At 39.1% G+C, this 18,220-nt stretch overlaps 1 protein-coding gene across 4 annotated transcripts in view; it reads right to left on the bottom strand.

Moving 5' to 3' along the window:
• Window positions 1–18,220, bottom strand: part of DLGAP2 (DLG associated protein 2) — a 953,423-nt gene that overhangs the window by 49,616 nt on the left and 885,587 nt on the right. The window lies entirely within an intron of this gene.

Raw genomic sequence — 18,220 nt, 5'->3', positions numbered from 1 at the left:
ATGCAATGCAAAAATTATATTCGCAATTACTACAAACTTATTTACAAGTCTGGAATTTGGACTAAATTTGCATAGTTGCTACCTGTGGAGAGGAGAGACTGATCATCAACAAGTGGACCGGTATAAATTAGGAGACAAAAATGGATAAAACATGAATAGAAAGTGGTGAAGTAGGATAAGGAAAAATCAACCATAACAGGCTAGATAAAACATTTAATACTCTGGGACCTTAGTACTAGATACTAACAGAATTTTTTTTTTTTTTTAATGTAGTTTTCGGGGGTTATTTCTGAAGTGGAAAGTTGCAGGTGCATATAGCGTTTTATTTCAGGCTTGCAAAAGGTACCTATTTTACTGCATATATGACATATACTGGTGAATGGTTAAATTCTGTATTTTCATGGTGAATTCAAGCGAATGTTTTGAGCAACATTTTTATCATAATTTTTGGTATTTGGTCTGTAAAAGTAAAAACCTTTCTTAATGTACATATTATCATCATATATGGACCTCGGAGCTTATGTCAAAGGTCAGTATGAGTTATATTTACTGTAGTGGTCAAGGTCCATTCACTGGTGGTATATAGAGTGGTCAAGGTCCAATTACTACTAGAGTAAAAATAATCATTAATCCTATATTCTATGAAGAATACCCTAATCCATAAAAGATTTCCCCAACACAGTGCAGTTATTTGCATGTATCACAAAGAATTCCTTCTTACCATACAATTTAATGTGCAATCCATAAAAACAGGCAGAAATGCAGAAAAATAGGTGAATTTAGGATTTCTCCTTAAATCAAGTACCATCACTGTCATTCTTTCTCAGGATGAAAATGGCAGGGACTCCTCACAGAAAAAATGGTTAATTATTTAAATAAAGTTTTTTCCTGTTTTTTTAAATAAAGTTTATTTGATATATTTTGCATATTTTTTACATTTAAAAAAAAACTTTCTTTTTTCCAGTTCCAGATTGACATCAGACTAGCCTGGCGAGCGGGAAGACTTCTCTTATCGCTAGTGCCTAGAGTTGCTGGGGAGCAGAGTAACAGTTCCCTGGTGACATTTTATTAATATATCGGTGTGAAACCAGATCTCTGCGATAAGTAGTCATAAAAAATATATAGTATCTCCCTGGAATAATAGTTAAAATACATATGCTATTTATAAGCAAATGCAATTTTCCATCATATAACAAAACAAATGAGTATATTGTATTTTGTATAAAGAATATGCACTCTGTGTATCAAACATATTTTCAGAACAACCTTTTACTTTGGTGGTTATTCAAGGTAATAGCAGCTATGTATAACCTCCAAAAATATTACCAACATTGTAGATCTTATTGGCTTGCAAACAAAAGTACTAGTTCATTGTCTATACATAATACAGCCTCAGAGAAGAATAGTAATGATTACTTGACATAAGGTGCTACAGAGTATATATATTTAGATCTTACTTCACATTGAAACAATCTTAAAAAAACACCAACATAAGTAATATTATTTTCAGTGAAATCCTGTCAGTGGATTACAGCTGCATTTTGTTATTTTTTGAATTATGCTCCTATTTCACTCAGAAAATTATGGTTCCTTTATTGGCGTAAACTATTGAGAAAGCTGCAACTGTATCTTACCCCGGTTAATTCTTTACTGTATATTCAGTCCTTTCATCCACAATTTGTTTAAAACAATGTTGCTAAGAGCCAGAAGAATTACCTCATAACAAAGGTAAAGATGTAACAAAGAATACAAAATGAAGACAACAAAAGTAATTTATGAATATGCAGAAATGCACCACACTTTATGGGCCTGAGCCATTAACGAGAGCAAGGCAAAAAAGGAGCAAATTTTCTCCTGCACAAACCATGTTACCATTCAAGGGGTGCAAATTTGTTTATTATTTTGCACATAAGAAAAATGCTAGCTGCTTTTTCATCTAGCACACAAATACTTGATAGCTTTATTTTTAAATGTAAGGTTGATCTAGGACACGTCCTACCCAAACTATAAATCTGTCCCCACATTTTAAATTTACCTCCCCCTCCAGGGAGGGTGATGTAGAGTCAGACGCAAGTCCAACTGAGCAGTGCAAAAAGAACTTTTAGCCAAGGATCCATCACAGTTTACATTCAGAGTGACACGGATCTCCCCTTGTAACCCTCTGCACTTTGAGAGGTGGAATGGGGAAGTTAGTGGGCGAGCCTAACAATGTAATGGTGTGTTAATGCTCCTTACATGCTATGCTGAGTTGAAAGCAGCCACAGGTAGGTCTCTAAGATACATATCTTTTGCGGTTGCTTTCTGCTGGTGCAACAGACCTTGCTGTATTAAAAGAAGAATTAAAAAATATATATATTTAACAAAAAGGTGTGCACCCCCTCCCAAACAGCTTAACCAACCCTAGTGCTGCTTCGGTGAAAGAAGCACAATTTTCTTTGTTTTTACATTAATTTATTTAATCAGTAATCTGCTTTACAGGGTTGCTGTGACTGACACACTTAAGTCTATCATGCACACCTGCACGTAAGATAAATAGGTGTGTTTGTACAATTTGCATAGTATTGTTAATATCCATTTGACTTGGAATACTGTGTAAATTACGGGATGTAATTTACACTTTCGAGTTAAGTGTAAATTGCGTCCTACTCTACATCAGGCCCTAGGTCGGTACTTAGTCACAAATGTAAAGTGATCTCAGTGTTATCACCGTGCATTGCCATAGTGTCCTGGAGAAATACAGGAAGTTTTGATAATGTGACCACCAATATATGAAACAGTTGTGTTTAGATGTTCCAACAGAATGTCTATGACATCGACATCCAAATCTGTGGTATTTCCGTACGTTACATAAAAAAGCGCCTTAATAAATATAAACACTTACATGCACAAACTAATTTTACATATTGATATGGTCCAAAATATACATGAAATATCCAATGAACTACATATTTGTAAGTAGAGAAGAATAAGGAAAAAGTGCATATCTTAACATGCTTCCCCTTATTTCCTGTACAATGATTATAAATTATAACGATATTTAATGGACTATAGTACGTGTCTGAGCTGATTACAATAATGGTACAAAAGCTGAGGAATCTGTTGGGAAAGTGGGAGGAGCAGATAATGTGTTGCTGCCTATCTACTGGAAGTGACAGTACAATTATTGGTTAATTAATAGCCTACCACTTTTCTCTCACTTACATTCCCTCTAGTAGAGATGCATTGGCAGCTTGAGGTCCACAGTCGGCAGCAGCACTGATGATGTTGTATATATTCCTCAGCATAGCCCACCTTGAACATAGTTACATCACCAGCCAGGGTCTGTCTAACTTATCCCCTATATATAAGTTGCGGCTGGATATCATATCCAGTAGGCAGCCTTATTAGTGTATTTAGCTGCAGCTCTCAAATAACTTCATGGACACCAGAGCTGCCAATGCCTCCTACTCCTCTTGCAAGCCTGTCACTGCAAAGCACAGGTCATGTTGATGCCAACTTGGTTGTAAAATCCAATGGAAATTACAAATGTGGGCTTCGCTTCCACTGTAATAATATTTAAAATACCAAATACATGGCAAGAAGATACCTTGAAGCAATTTATCAACTGCTCATTAATAGGAGTAATTCATATCCTCTCCTGTTCAGGTTCAAAGATTTATGTTTGCAGCACTTCAATGACTATAGCAAGGTTAAATGCATTTCATAAAAAACGTGGGTGGCCATATGTATTGGTGACCACTGCAGCCTCCTTGGTGGCTGCAGGTGCCATCACATCTTCTGTGAATATGGGGAGCAAGTGTCCTGGGTCCAGGGGCAGATTGGGCATAGGCATTACTGGGAAGTTTCTTAGTAGGCCACTGGCCTAACAATGCCGCCCAGAGACCGCCTTGTGTATCACATTTTAAAAAAAAAATAAAATATTATTATCTTTATTATTATTATTATTATTATTTGACACCCGGTGCATGGGAGGAGAGGGGCAACCAAAGGCATTGGTGGTCAGAGGACAGCAACAGGCAGCGAATCGCTACACTGCCCGTTGCTGTATGGGGTCCCACAACACTGTGCGGCAGACAGGAAGCAGGAAGTCTTCACTTCCTGTCTGATCTGAGGAGTGACGCTGGCCAGCGCAACTAAAGGTAAATGAGGGGGCTGCCATACAAAACTATAGAAAGGGTGGGTGGGGCGCTGTCATACAAAACTATAGGGAGGGAGAGGGGGCTGCCACCCAAAACTATAGGGAGGGACGGGGGTCTGCCATACAAAATTATAGGAATGGTAGGGACTGCCATACATAACTAGATTGAGGGAGAAGGGGGCTGCCATACAAAACTATAGTTAGGGAGAGATGGGCTGCCATACAAAACCATAGGTAGAGAGAGGGGGGCTGCCATACAAAACTATAGGGAGGGAGAGGGGGGCTGCCATACAAAACTAGTGGGAGGGAGAAGGGGGCTGCCATACAGAACTATAGGTAGAGAGAGGGGGGCTGCCATACAAAAATATAGGGAGGGAGAGGGGGGCTGCCATACAAAACTATAGGTAGAGAGAGGGGGGGCTGCCATACAAAACTATAGGGAGGGAGAGGGGGGCTGCCATACAAAACTATAGGTAGAGAGAGGGGGGCTGCCATTCAAAACTATAGGTAGGGAGAGACGTGCTGCCATACAAAACTATAGGTAGAGAGAGGGGGGCTGCCATACAAAACTATAGGGAGGGAGAGGGGGGGCTGCCACACAAAACTATAGGGAGGGAGAGGAGCTGCCATACCAAACTATAGGGAGTGGGCTGCCTATACCAAACTATAGGAATGGGGGCCTGCTATAATGTGCAAGGGAAGAGGGGTGTATGTTGTTATAATGTGTGAGGGAGTAGGAGGGTCTTAATATATTGTGTGATATGAGGGAAGGGAGGGGGGCTGTCTTAATAGCACTTTGATGGGAGGTAGGCTATTGATATAATGGTGGAGTGTAGGTGGGGGCTAATTATTTAAAGGGTGCTATTTTATTTGTGGCGTGATGGTGGGGCAATTTAATTTATTGGTGGGCTATTTAATATAATGCTGTGTTGGTTTGGGGCTATTAATTGAATATGGGGCTGTGTTTGGGGAGTAGGGCTATTTATTAAATTTGAATATTAATTATTTAATGCCAGAAATGGTTGTGGGAAATGGTTATATTAAACATAAATGTTATTAATTTATTACTGGGGCTGTTTGGAGGGAGGGAAATAGGTTTATTTATTAAATGGGAATACTATTACTTTAATGTCAGGGCTGGTTGGAGATAAATATATATATTCTATGGGGCAGCATGATGGCTAAGTGTCTAGCACTTCTGTATTACAGCACTGGGGTCATGAGTTCAATTCCCAACCATGGCCTTATCGGTGAGCAGTTTGTATGTTCTCCCTGTGTTTGTGTGGGTTTCTTCCGGGTGTTCCAGTTTCCTCCCACACTCCAAAAACATATTGGTAGGTTAATTGGCTGCTAACAAATTGACCCGTGTCTGTCCATCTCTGTCTGTGTGTGTGTTAGGGAATTTAGACTGCAAGCCCCAATAGGGCAGGGACTGATATGAGTGAGTTCTCTGTACAGCGCTGCAGAATTAGTGGCGCTATATAAAGAAATGGAAATAATAATAATAGTAATAATTCATCAAATGTGTGCATTATTATTTTAATGTTGGGACTGGATGGAGGCCTAATTATTAAATGTAGGTACTATTGAATTAATGCCTGGGCTGGATGGAGTTTTTTTAAAATTTCATGTACCCCTTTTTTTCGAAATAGGGACTGCAACATTCCAGGATCCAGACAGACAGCAACTGATTTAAAGAAACCAGGAGCCACAGGTGGTGAAAGTGACAAGAACAGGTAGGAGAGTGCAGGACAGTCTGCCAACTGTCCTGAATGTGGTTGGACAGTTCAGAATTTGGGTGAGGATATGTGCCAACTGCAAGGACAGTTGGGAAGTATGTCCTGCTTTGGACTTAACTAACAGTTGTGCACACAGTATTGCCTGTGTATTAGTCTAAAATGTATCTAAAATTATAACCTCCCTCTTAAGTGCCCTGGGCCCCTCACAGCCTTATTTCAGCTCTGGTGATAGTTTAGTGGCTCTTGCATTGATTCCATTGCCTGCCTTCTACCTTGCACTGGTCCCATTCTCAGATCACTTTGTTGAACATATGGCCAGTTCCCATTGCACTGACAATATTATTATTCTTGCCTCCTTTGCACTTAATATATCACCAGCAAACCCTTGGAATAGCTATGTCCTTCACTTATGCCACTGTCTGCCAACCCTCCCTGCATTGTCATTAATTCAAACACCCCCAATCACAGGGCATATTTAGGGCTCATACACAATTGTTACAAAAGTAGTGTTTTCTGCAGATGCTTGAAGCATTTTACTTTTGTGGTGATAGCACTGGATAGCCATGTATTACAACGATTATTGTTAATGCCTTTTTTAAAACACACAGAACACATATATATATATATATATATATATATATATATATATATATACACACACACAAGTTAACCCGTGCATGATACTCATGCATTCTAGTCAAATCAAGTGTCACAGGCACTAGGAGTCTTTGCCCAGGATATCACCAGATGATGATCTTACCAGAGTAGTGTGGGTTACACAGTGGTCCTCTGGTAGCAGGGTGACTAGCGGAACATATGACTCAGCAGATGGTGAGAGGATGCAAATAGAAAAGTCAATGACTAGCAGCAATCTGGTTAATGATTAGGTAGATATGAACACGAGGATCTTGATGGACGTGAAGAAGTGCAGGAAGGTAACAGGGAAGTCAGTGGTCTGCGTACAGCAAGTTGTACCACTGCTATAGTGAGAAGACTTGTCCAGGTGTAGGTAGGTAACGGGGAAGTCAGTGGTCTGCGTACTGCAAGTTGTACCACTGCTTGTAGTGAGAGGACTTGTTCCAGGTGCAGGTAGGTAACGGGGAAGTCAGAGGTCTGCGTACAGCAAGTTGTACCACTGCTTATGGTGAGAGGACTTGTCCAGGTGCAGGTAGGTAGCGGGGAAGTCAGTGGTCTGCGTATAGCAAGTTGTACCACTGCTTTAATAGGTGAGGAGGTGTACAAGTGTTGATGAGTGGAAACATAGAATGTAGGCACTGAGAGTACAAGGAACTTGATCCCAAACAATATGCATAAGTCTATGTTGGTGTGGCAGGCGCTGCTTGACAGAGACAAATTCACTACTGGAATCCAGGCTAATAGTAGAAGGTCAATTAGCATATGTATCTCACGACTGAACAGAGAGGTAAACTTCTCAGCAGATATGCGGAGTAATAACACAGTCTCAGGGAGATAGAGGATTCCGTGGGTAAGTGGAGAACAGTCCAAGTGGAAATACAGTAAACGAATACAGTCAATAGAAAGTAAGCATACCGCTTAGTTGAGCAGGCTGTCCACGAGAGGATACAGGAACAGCTGAGCGGCTGCACGCCAGCACGAGTAAAGAAACCACAGGTGAGTGGTAGCGGTAATCAGGGTCCGGGTCAGCACACAGGCAGAGAACTTGACACGGGTAGAACAACGATGAGCAATGCAGGAATCACTGGAGATGGCGAACACGAGTAGTACACTGGAGGTAATAGCGGACTGGAAGCCGCAGATGATTAGAGCAGGAATCAGCAGGGAACTGAAGACATAGTAGAACACGGGAGACTTGTAGCGGTCTGGAAACCGGCAGGAATCAGCAGGGAACTGAAGACACAGTAGAACACAGGAGACTTGAAGCGGTCTGGAAACCGGCAATGAGTTGAGCAGGAATCAGCAGGAAGCTGAAGACACGGAGAAGTACACAGGAACACCTTCAGAGACTCACAGGGAATGAGACTCCAAGATCAGGCAACGAGGTAATGAACACAGGTGCTTTAAATAGGGAGCGTTGCCTGATCAACCAATTAACTAAAAGCAAAGGTCAGAAGAGTTCTGCATGCGCAGACCATCAGGATGGCGGACGGCCACGGTTCAGGATAGGTGCTGGCAGGAATACTGGAGAGCCACGCACCAGTGAAGAGGCACTCACGGTCCGGTGAGTGACATCAAGCTACTTAAGGTGTTAAAAAGGTTCTTGTCATGCATTTGGGCCTAGCCCAGGCCTCCTCAGGGGAAAAGTGTTACTTCCCGATGCAAGCGCCCTTTTTTAACGTGGTTTTGTCCACATGTCACCACCTCATCATTTTTCTCCATCACCTCATCCTTCATCTTTATCGCCACATCTATCCAGATGTCTATCCAGACACAGGGATCTCTCACAGCGGTCCTGAGTATCACACTCCTCTCGCTCTGTCACCCCCGGCAACCACCAACCACTCCCAACTGTCACTTCTCCTTCAAGAAATATATATATATATTTTTAAAATCTTTATAAACACTTTTAACAATTAAGAAATTAAATTAACAAATTAAAAACATCTTAGTATACCAAATTTCAGCCCTTTCTGAGTTTTTTCCCCCCCACACACTAAGAATTTAGTAGGTCAGTGTATAACTCCGCCCAGCAGGTGGTGCTGCAGCTTGGTTTTTTTTTCCACACACAGACACACGCCACTAGGATTTTATATAGTAGATATATATGAGAGAGATTAGACTGGTAGTTTGCATCTCAGAACGTCAGGGAAAGATACAACAGTGAGGTAAGGTGCTCATATGCTGCTCTGGCAAAGTCATATATGTTTCTATGAAGAGAATTTTGGAAGGATGTGTCAGTAGGCAACTAAACAAGTTTGAGCGCAGAGGTATAAACCAGTCGCAGATCATCCAAAAGGATTCATGTATTTTTATAGCACAGGACTGGCAGCTTTTTCCCTGCAGGGAGGCAACCTCTGTGTCTTAAGTCATCACATCCAGGTTTTCCTAAATGTTACTACAACCGAATTCCAGCAGTCCTGAATCCCGCCTACTTTTGTGTTGGCCCCACCCACAGTTGACTTGGTCCCATCCACATGAGGCCGCTTCAAGAATTTTTTCCAGGGCCATTTTAAGTTCCCAATCTGCCCCTGCCTGGGTCTGTGGTCAGCAGCAAGCATGATGCCAAAGAAAATACTGGGCACATAGCTACTATGAAGTGGCAGATAACCACAAGAGTGCCCATGCAGCACAAAAGCAAAAGCCTTCTCCAGAACCAAAAGAGATTCAGCATATAAACATGGTGAAGGACAGCCTTCTTTAATGCAGCTGACTGTATTAATGTATCTACAATGACTAGTTCATCTTTCATGTTTCCACCTTCCACTGTCTTGCCTAATCCCAACCGTACCACACCACCAGTACCAGCACAGAAATGCCAATCACCAATGGCTGCTTTAATATTAGTGGCTGATAAGGCTTCTGCATTACGTTAGCCGTATGCATTTTTCCCACCCCCAGCTAGAAATTTTATTCTGCTTTCTTATGTATCAGTTATTCCCCACAACTCTTAGTAAACTTATTCTTAATGCCATTGTATGTTATCTATTTGTATCATGATCTCAATGTACAGTGCTACGAAATATGTTGTTGCTTTATAAACAGAGGATAATATTAATAAGATAGGCCAGCCCTCAAAAAGTCAGATAAAATGTACTCATTTTGCTTTGTTCAGACCCAACATCACATGGTAACTATGAAATGAATGAGAGGGCAGACAACAGTATCTGTCAAGGATTTTAATGATTGCTCTGTGGCTATGGTGTGGGACCATATGAACAATGCAATGAGTGTAATCCTCTTTCTTTACTAAAGATATTTTTAACTGAATGGGGTTGGAACAGTGGGAAGCCAGTTCAATAAAACAAACAATTATCCCAAGGAGAACCCCACACAGACTAGGTTTATATCAAATGCAAACAAACAATGTATTTTAGCTCTTGACCAACAGATGGCAGAGATGATACAGAGGAAAAACATTGTGCTATCTAGCTGGAATTTGGAAATACCTTAGGTCCTAAGGTATTTCCAAATTCCAGCTAGATAAGGCTTAGGATCAGTTTTTAAATGTGAAGTCTGATTTGACCCTTTTGGAAAACAAAGACAGCTAATGTAACAGTTGCCTAAAACCAATATGTAAAAGTTTATCCTCAAAAAATAAAAACAATTAGTAAGCAAAACAGAAATAAAATATAGGGTGTAATATAATGTAAGACTCTTTAAATCATTCTTTGTTAAAATAAACTTTTGTTTGCAACCTAAATAAATAAGTAGTCAAAATTTGGATTCATTTTTAGGTGTGTCAGAATGGACAAGACTGAATTGAAATTGCTATTATTTAAAAAGATAATACTATTTTTATATTTCTTTATCTCCTCTTAGATTTACTATGAACAACATTTCATATGTACAGTATGTTCAGCTCAGGAGGGTTCCTCACTTAGGGCCAGATGCTGAGTTAGGAGCAAAGCAAAAAAGGAGCAAATGTGCACCTGGGGCAAACCATGTCGCATTGGAGGGGGGGGGGGGGGAGTAAATTTAAAATACTGGGACAGTGTTATAGTTGGGATAGAACATGCCTTAGATCAACTTTATTTTTCAGTGGAAAAAATAAAGCTACCGTGTATTTGTGCGCTAGATGAAAAAGCAGCCAGTATCTTACTTGAATGCAAAAACATAAATTAATTTGCACTCCTTGCATTCCGTCCAAGAGCAAATTTACTCCTGTTATTTGCTTTGCTCGTAACTCAGCATCAAGCCCTCAAAGTTTGTTCCATACTGGAAAGTAATATTTGACTAGATGTCACATTAATTGTCCCAGTGGTAATGTCATAAATTGTTTGAATTATAGGTGTAGGAAACATTTTGGAAAACCTCTGAGCTTAAGGATAATATTCAGAAGCATCCGAATACTATCGAAACAGACAGGTTAACTGGTAGTATATTTAGTCATTCTGTTCTGCGATATTCATGAGATATTGATACTTACTTTTCCTTTACTAGCATAGAACGTGTGTTATTTCCAAACACAGGGCTTTTTAAGGTAGCTAAAAGACAGAAGGTAACTCTTTTTGATTCATAATTTAAAGAAAACATAACTAATGGTGCTTCCCATTCATAATAAACATAGAAATAGTATTCCAATGATGAAGTCCCAAATTAAAAATATAAAAAAATCACTTTGAAGATATAGATCCTCCAATTGGCTTTCAAACTCAGGAAAAATCAGTTGCATTATCCCATTTAAAAGGCATTTGTTCCATTAATCTCTTAGCTGCATTTCACAATATTTTAGCTATTATGTAATAAAGTCTATATTTGTATTTTGCAGAGAAAGAAAGGGCATTAAGATGTACTAAATATCAATGGAGCACTAATCATATTTAATAGACCAAATCTAAATCTAAGTTTATATGACATGTTGCTTTATTTTCACATGCAGTTTATAATGCAAAGAGGATTCTGGCAAGGTTTCATGAAAATCGCTGCCAGCCAAGTGCATTTTACTCCCAGAACAAAGATTTGATTTGATTTTTATAGAATTATATGATTCTTTTGAAAAACACATTTTAAGACATTTTCATATTTTAGTCTGAATTTTTCAAATAATTCCTTTGTTACATAGTAGAAACTTTTATTTATTATTGTTAATGTACCATGAGAGACAAAGAGTACTGTTACACGGGCATTCTAAAATGGCACAAAATCAACATCCGCTTACTGTGCTGGACTCTGACTGGCAAATAGGAATTTAACTAATTTCTTTTTAAGTGCTAGTTAACTAGTTTGGCCCCTCTAAAAGATCCAATTTAATGCGTGAGTGGTAATTGTTCAGTTTTGTTTTTGCTGTACATGTTGTAGAGCTTAGATGCAACAGCTTGTCTACAAACCATGGACTTTATAAAATGTTTTAACTCATTCCTATTTGTCTATCTATAGGATGGGGGGTGGCAATTGCTACCTGGGCTGGTCTCCCACCATTACTGAAAGGGGTCGGTAAACTCAGATGAGCTGGCCCAGACTTGTCCTTCTGTTCAACAGAAGGTTTCTGTCCTCCCTGAGCTGCCTTAAGATACCCCCATTTTGCAGACTGTCCCTTATAGTCTGCAGTAGAATATTGTGGATTATGGCAGTTAGACTGTAAAGGATATTCAGCGACTTGTTGGATAAATATACAAACAAAAGTACATGGGGGGAGCTGAAATGTGCACAGGACACCCAAGGTCAGAGACTGAAGGTCACACATGGACAACAACAAACATGGCTCAATTAATGAGAAGCAATTAAGCAAGTGCTAGACAAATTGTATAGGGGTAATTATGGAAAATAGACAAAGGCACAGGCAGAAATGAAGGGGTTAGGGGCGTATATATGAAACATGGGGTCAGCCTAGAGGAGACAGAGAAAAAAGGTAGGCATGGGTAATAGGTCATACAGGCAATGAGTCTAAGAAGAGCAAACAAGATATGGGGTGACAGAAGAAGACAGACATGGCATAGAAAATAAAAAAGGACAGATAAGAATCATGAGGCAAAAGAGACATTATATTAGATATGGGGACTAACAGGCTGTAAAGACAGTCTAGAAATAAGGGGGGACAGATGAAGTGAGACTGACAAAGTTGGAGATGGGGTTGTAATATCACATTGGATAGTCAGGTGGAGGAGACAGAACTAAAATAACAGCAGTGAAGTCTGTGCAATATGATTGTACATTAAAAGTTTATTCTCAGCATCTAACTTTTTTCTGTTTAACTGAAATGTACCATTCCTGTCGGTTTGGCAAGTGTCCTGAGATTCCAGGGATAGACCCAGGCTTTAAGGATTTCTACCTGGAAATGTTCCAATTTTTCAATAATAACCAACTGCGCAAAATTTCTTGTTTTTGTTTCCTATTAGATGCAATTTGGATAATCTATTTTTATTCCTGGCTTCATAATTTGAAATTTATTGAATAAGTGTATTTACAATTCCCAAAAATTGTGTTATAATGAAATTCAATAAACATTGAATGGTTTGGATTGTAGTACTATGCAGCAAAAGCTTTAAAATACTTTAATCTTTGAATGCAGTTTACATTACTTGGATTTATAAAAAAGTTAAAAAATAAACTTTATTACCTTAAGTTAAAAAAACCCAATTATATATACGGTATATATTATTTATAATGCTGTTTATGTGTGTATGCTGTTTTCTTAAATACATTATTCTATCTTTTTTTCTCTTATTTACCAGTGGAACTGAAAGCCCGAATCTACACTTTCTGTTCTATTGCAGATGCGCAAGATGGCAGGCTGGCTCACGCATTCTTACAATGACGGAAAGTGGGCAGGCAAAGTGATAGATAGCTCTTAATGCTCCGGGACCGTAATGCTCCAGGTCAGCTGATTAATGCTGATCAGTTATATTTTTTTGATAAATGTGGACAAAGATATGTTGTGTTTACAAAGTATTTTAATAAATAGGACCCTACACTGTATGTCAGAAGAAAGTCAACACTAGCAGGGCTGGATTTCACTTCGGTGCCCTCTCCCATTATTTTTGCACTCCCTGTCCATCAATGCGGATCTTCATGGCTCCAACCTGTCCCTAGTGTTGTCTGCACACATTAATTAAAGAGTAGTAGAGCAGTAATTAAATTATCATTATTTTTAATATAGGCAGGAATGCATAAAAAAATTATGATGAAACAAGGAGCGGCCTACCATCCCTGCAATTCTGCCACTGAAGGCTTGGGCCTAGGTTGCCTTTCCACAAATCCAGACCTGATCACTGGACAACTGTCATTCAAAGCACAGCATTCATTGCCATAGTTACTAAAAATAGGTAAGTATTTTGGCAGCGTTGTCATAGCAGTAAACTGTGAACCATACTTGCCAACTCTTTCAGAAGATCTCCTGAAGTTTCGGAAGAGCAGATCACCCTCCTGAATTACGTCTACCTCCCCACTACCAATACCGTCATAATGGCCCGTCCCCCAGCTGTAATCTGATTAGAATACTGGCATAGTTCAGCAAGGGACAGAGCAATGATGATGCACATTGTGTCGTAACGCCACTTCCCCCTTTGTGCTTGCCGCTTGGACCTCCCCTCTATGATCTCACTGAGGGATCGCTTAAAAAGCTGCTAAGTGTGCTGTGAAATTAAAATATTTCACCCTATTCTTCAAGTAGGCAGTGGGTAATTAGAAATGTTAGTAACTAATTTACATATATCCTATTACTCAATCAGCACCAAATTTCTGAGACATACTAAGGAAGCCTGACACAGTGACTGCTCCACACTATAACATTGCCAACACCTGTATCAAGGACTATCAGAGTCTTAAGTTTGTACCATTATTGCTGTGTAAGAAGCTGATTCTTCTTAAATAAGTAACGATAATAATTCAGGCTATAATATAGGCTGTGTTTGGTAAGCGCATAACTACTCAGTTGCAACATCATTATCTACAGCCATCTTTATGGCTGATAAAGATTATTTGACTGCGGTAATTTAAAAATGCTTTGCCTGTAAAATATACATAACTTGTTGTTAAAGCATTCATTTAGAATTCTGCGTTTGTTTGTACAGTCACATCTAAGTAAGGCTGGGTACACACTACAATGTTTTCAGCCAAGTATATCGGGCTGATCACCCGATAAACGATTGTTCAGCCAGATATCACATTAGTGTGTCTACTATTAGTGGGGGATCCAGGGGGGGTAGGGGGGGGATGGGGGGCTAGCTGCCGGCGGCTGCACACTGTGCAGGTCCGTTCAGCAGTGACAGTGTGCTGCCCGGCTGCTCTGATTGTATTTTAAACACAATCAGAGCAGCGGGGCAGTACACTGTCACTGCCGAGCGGACCTGCACATACTGTGCAGCCGCCGGCAGCCTTAGAAGTCGGAAAGGGGGCAGGGCCTAAATAGCCCCCCCTACATCGCCCCGGGTATAGCAATTTCCTAGATCCGCCCCTGCAGAAGAGGGTTTGAAAATATCCAAATTAAGAAACTAATAACATAAATATATATATAAAATCAAACCGATTAATAAAAGACAAATAGCACCATCCACTGCAGCAAATCAAGGGCCTATTGCAAAGCCCAAATACTATACACAGACAAAACAAAAAAGAAGACTGCACTGGGGAATAGTGACAAATAGAAATTAAATATTAACTACTGGAGTGGCTCTCAAATGACTTTGAGTTGGTGGAGAGGTTCTTCAAAGTAAATAAACATTTATTAAACACAAAAATAAATACATAAAATCACATGGAAACATATACTGTGACCAATTGGAAGGAACGTGCATAGTGCATACTCAGTTCCCAGCCAGACCATAATCTAGATAACACACCATCAGGACCAGCGTGCATTTGAATGGATGTTTTGACAAGTCAGTGATATCACATTAGTTATATTCTTTGAATCCCCTCCAGAGGGTAGTGCCGGTACCGGTAAAAAGAAATTTGTTCACACGTGACTTGGAACTTATTTTGGAATTCTTTAGCAACACTTAAGAGGCAACAGGCGGGGGACATGTGAGACGCCGGGAAAAATATAACTTTTGTTAAGTTGAGCCTCGGTTGCATTTGGAATTCTTATGAATTGTTTACTCCTCTATCAATACAAATATTCGGAATGATTATCCACAATATGAGGAGTGGCTGACTGTCATTTTTTATATTCCATATTCATCTGTCATTTTATCATCTGGAGTAAGAATATTTTCTAATACAACTTGGTCTAGTGGCTGCTTGCTTCATTATTGAAGTATTTTTTTTAGTGTATATGTTTCCATGTGATTTTATGTATTTTTGTGTTTAATAAATGTTTTATACTTTGAAGAACCTCTCCATCAACTCAAAGGGCTAGATTTACTAAGAATCGCCGGCGGTTTAGTGGTTAAAACTGCCGCATTTACTGTAGGGCGGCTTGAGGCTTCAAGTTAAAATGACTGGCGATGTATGGCGGATTGAAAAAGCCAAACCGCCGGTGGTTTGAATGAAACCGCCATCAAAACCGCCATCCAAAAGACAGGACAGGACAGTTTTAATACCTGCTTCAGAATGGCTTGATAGCTTAAATGTGCTGTTCGAACTATTTTGCCATTCAGAACATTAGAGAAACACCATTGACATTTAAATTATGTTGGCAATCATTATTTATTGATTAAGGGGCAAAATGAATTAAATATTAACTTATGAGGGAATAAAAAATTTTCATTATATTAAGGGGATAAAATTATTTAATTATTATATTATTTGGACAATATGTCATGACAAATTGTGCAACATAAATAATTATATCCACCATTAACAATCAGTTAATAATATTCTATATTCACATTTTCTACATAATATAATGCTATAATAGTGTCCCTTTAAAAAAAAAAATGTAAAAAAAATTCTCTCAGAAATTAATATTACATTTATTTTGTCCCTTTATCAATAATGATTTTCCAAATGATTAAAACATCAATGGTGCTTTCTCTTATGTTCTGAATGGCAAAATAGCTCAAACATTTGTATGTTCATCATTGTTAAAATCGGGATGGCGGTTTGTAAAGTGGTGGTTTTGAAAAATGTCATTTCTGGCCGTTTTGACGGCGGTTTGGGCTTTAGTAAATCCGGCGGTTTCAAAACCGCCGGAAAACTAGCCGAAAAGCGGCGGTTTGAGCAAACCGCCCCTTTAGTAAATCTAGCCCAAAGTCATTTGAGAGCTACTCCAGTAGTTAATTTTTAATTTCTATTTGTCACTATTCCACAGCGCAGAGACACTGCAAAAACTTTAATTCATGCACTCATCATTTCCCGCATTGATTATTGCAATTCCCTCCTCACTGGTTTTCCCAAAATCAGACTTTCACCCTTACAATCTATTTTGCATGCAGGGGCCAGATTGATTTTTCATGCAAATCGTTCTTCCTCTGCTGAGCCACTCTTTCAGGGCCTGATTTATAAAGGAAAGTTAAGTAAAAAAAAAAAAATTGAGTAAATGTTGATGATGATGATGATGAATTATGTAGCACATGTAGTGCCTGTGGTCATATTGATCTATGTTCCTTTTGTCAAAAATCAAAACCAACTTTTTCACTTGTGAAAAAGAACAGAAAGCACCAAGGTCCTCATTTATAGATAGGAGTATCTTGGCAAAAAACGCGTTTCACTGTGTGGAACAGGTAAAATTATGATGTACAGACCCTTGCATATGGTTTGTCCAGGTGCAAATCTGCACCCTTTAGCTGCATTTGACCCCGAACCCGAATGATGCTCTTAATAAGACCTGTGGACGAAATGTAAGTTGTGAAGATTAATGTACACTCCAATTCTATGTTCCTGCAATGTTTTACCTTATTTGCACACAAAAGTAAGTATGAGGTGGCTTTTATGGCTTGAGCAAATTTTTGGTCCTTTGAATGTGACCAGCTTTTCAATCCAAACCAATGAGAGGCTTACAAACGTTTAAAATTATATTGTGTCCATGGCATTCTGAGCAACAGCACTCTTGTCATACATCTCCAACATATTAATTTGTATTACTATATGTATCTTCTAACTAATGCTTCCTGAATTACATGTACTATTAATGATTTCAGCAGTTCTGTAAACTTGCTTGGAGGACATTAAGTAAAAACAAACAATACATACACTGTATGTAGACTTATAGCAGACTTATAGACAGGCAACATCTGGTAATACGCTAAATCCTTTGCCGTGCTCATTTAGCATTTAAGTGGATGTTGAGCAAAAGTTTGGGCATTTCTTTAGGATATATGGCACAGTTGGCAGGGGTATACACTCCTGATCGCACCATTTGGTTATCAAGGGGAACATGGGCAGTTGGCAGTGGTGTACACTCCTGATCGCACTATTTGGTTATCAAGGGGAACATGGGTAGTTGGCAGTGGTGTACACTCCTGATTGCACCATTTGGTTATCAAGGGGAACATGGGCAGTTGGCAGTGCAATTGATGTACAGAGTAACAGGCACTCAATTGCATCATTTGTCAAAAAGAATCATGTTCCATTTGTAGCTAAGTTATGTTTAAATTAAGTAATTCAATTGTAACTAATCTGCTCTATGAAGTTATCCTTGTGTTATGTAGCAGTGGGATATCCTTGTCAACCTAGTGTACAAATATACCATGTTGATGCTCTATAGTAAATATTAGACCCAAGTCATCATGCATACCAAAATTGTGACTTAAAAAGTCATACATTGTGATATACACTATGCAAACGTATTTCTACAAATTATTTCTGGATTATGACCCAAAAATAT

The sequence above is a fragment of the Mixophyes fleayi genome, chromosome 3, assembly GCF_038048845.1.
Source record: "Mixophyes fleayi isolate aMixFle1 chromosome 3, aMixFle1.hap1, whole genome shotgun sequence".
NCBI classification, from domain to species: Eukaryota; Metazoa; Chordata; class Amphibia; order Anura; family Limnodynastidae; genus Mixophyes; species Mixophyes fleayi.
The sequence above is the reverse complement of the archived record's forward strand: the minus strand, read 5'-3'. Positions and strand labels throughout refer to the sequence as shown.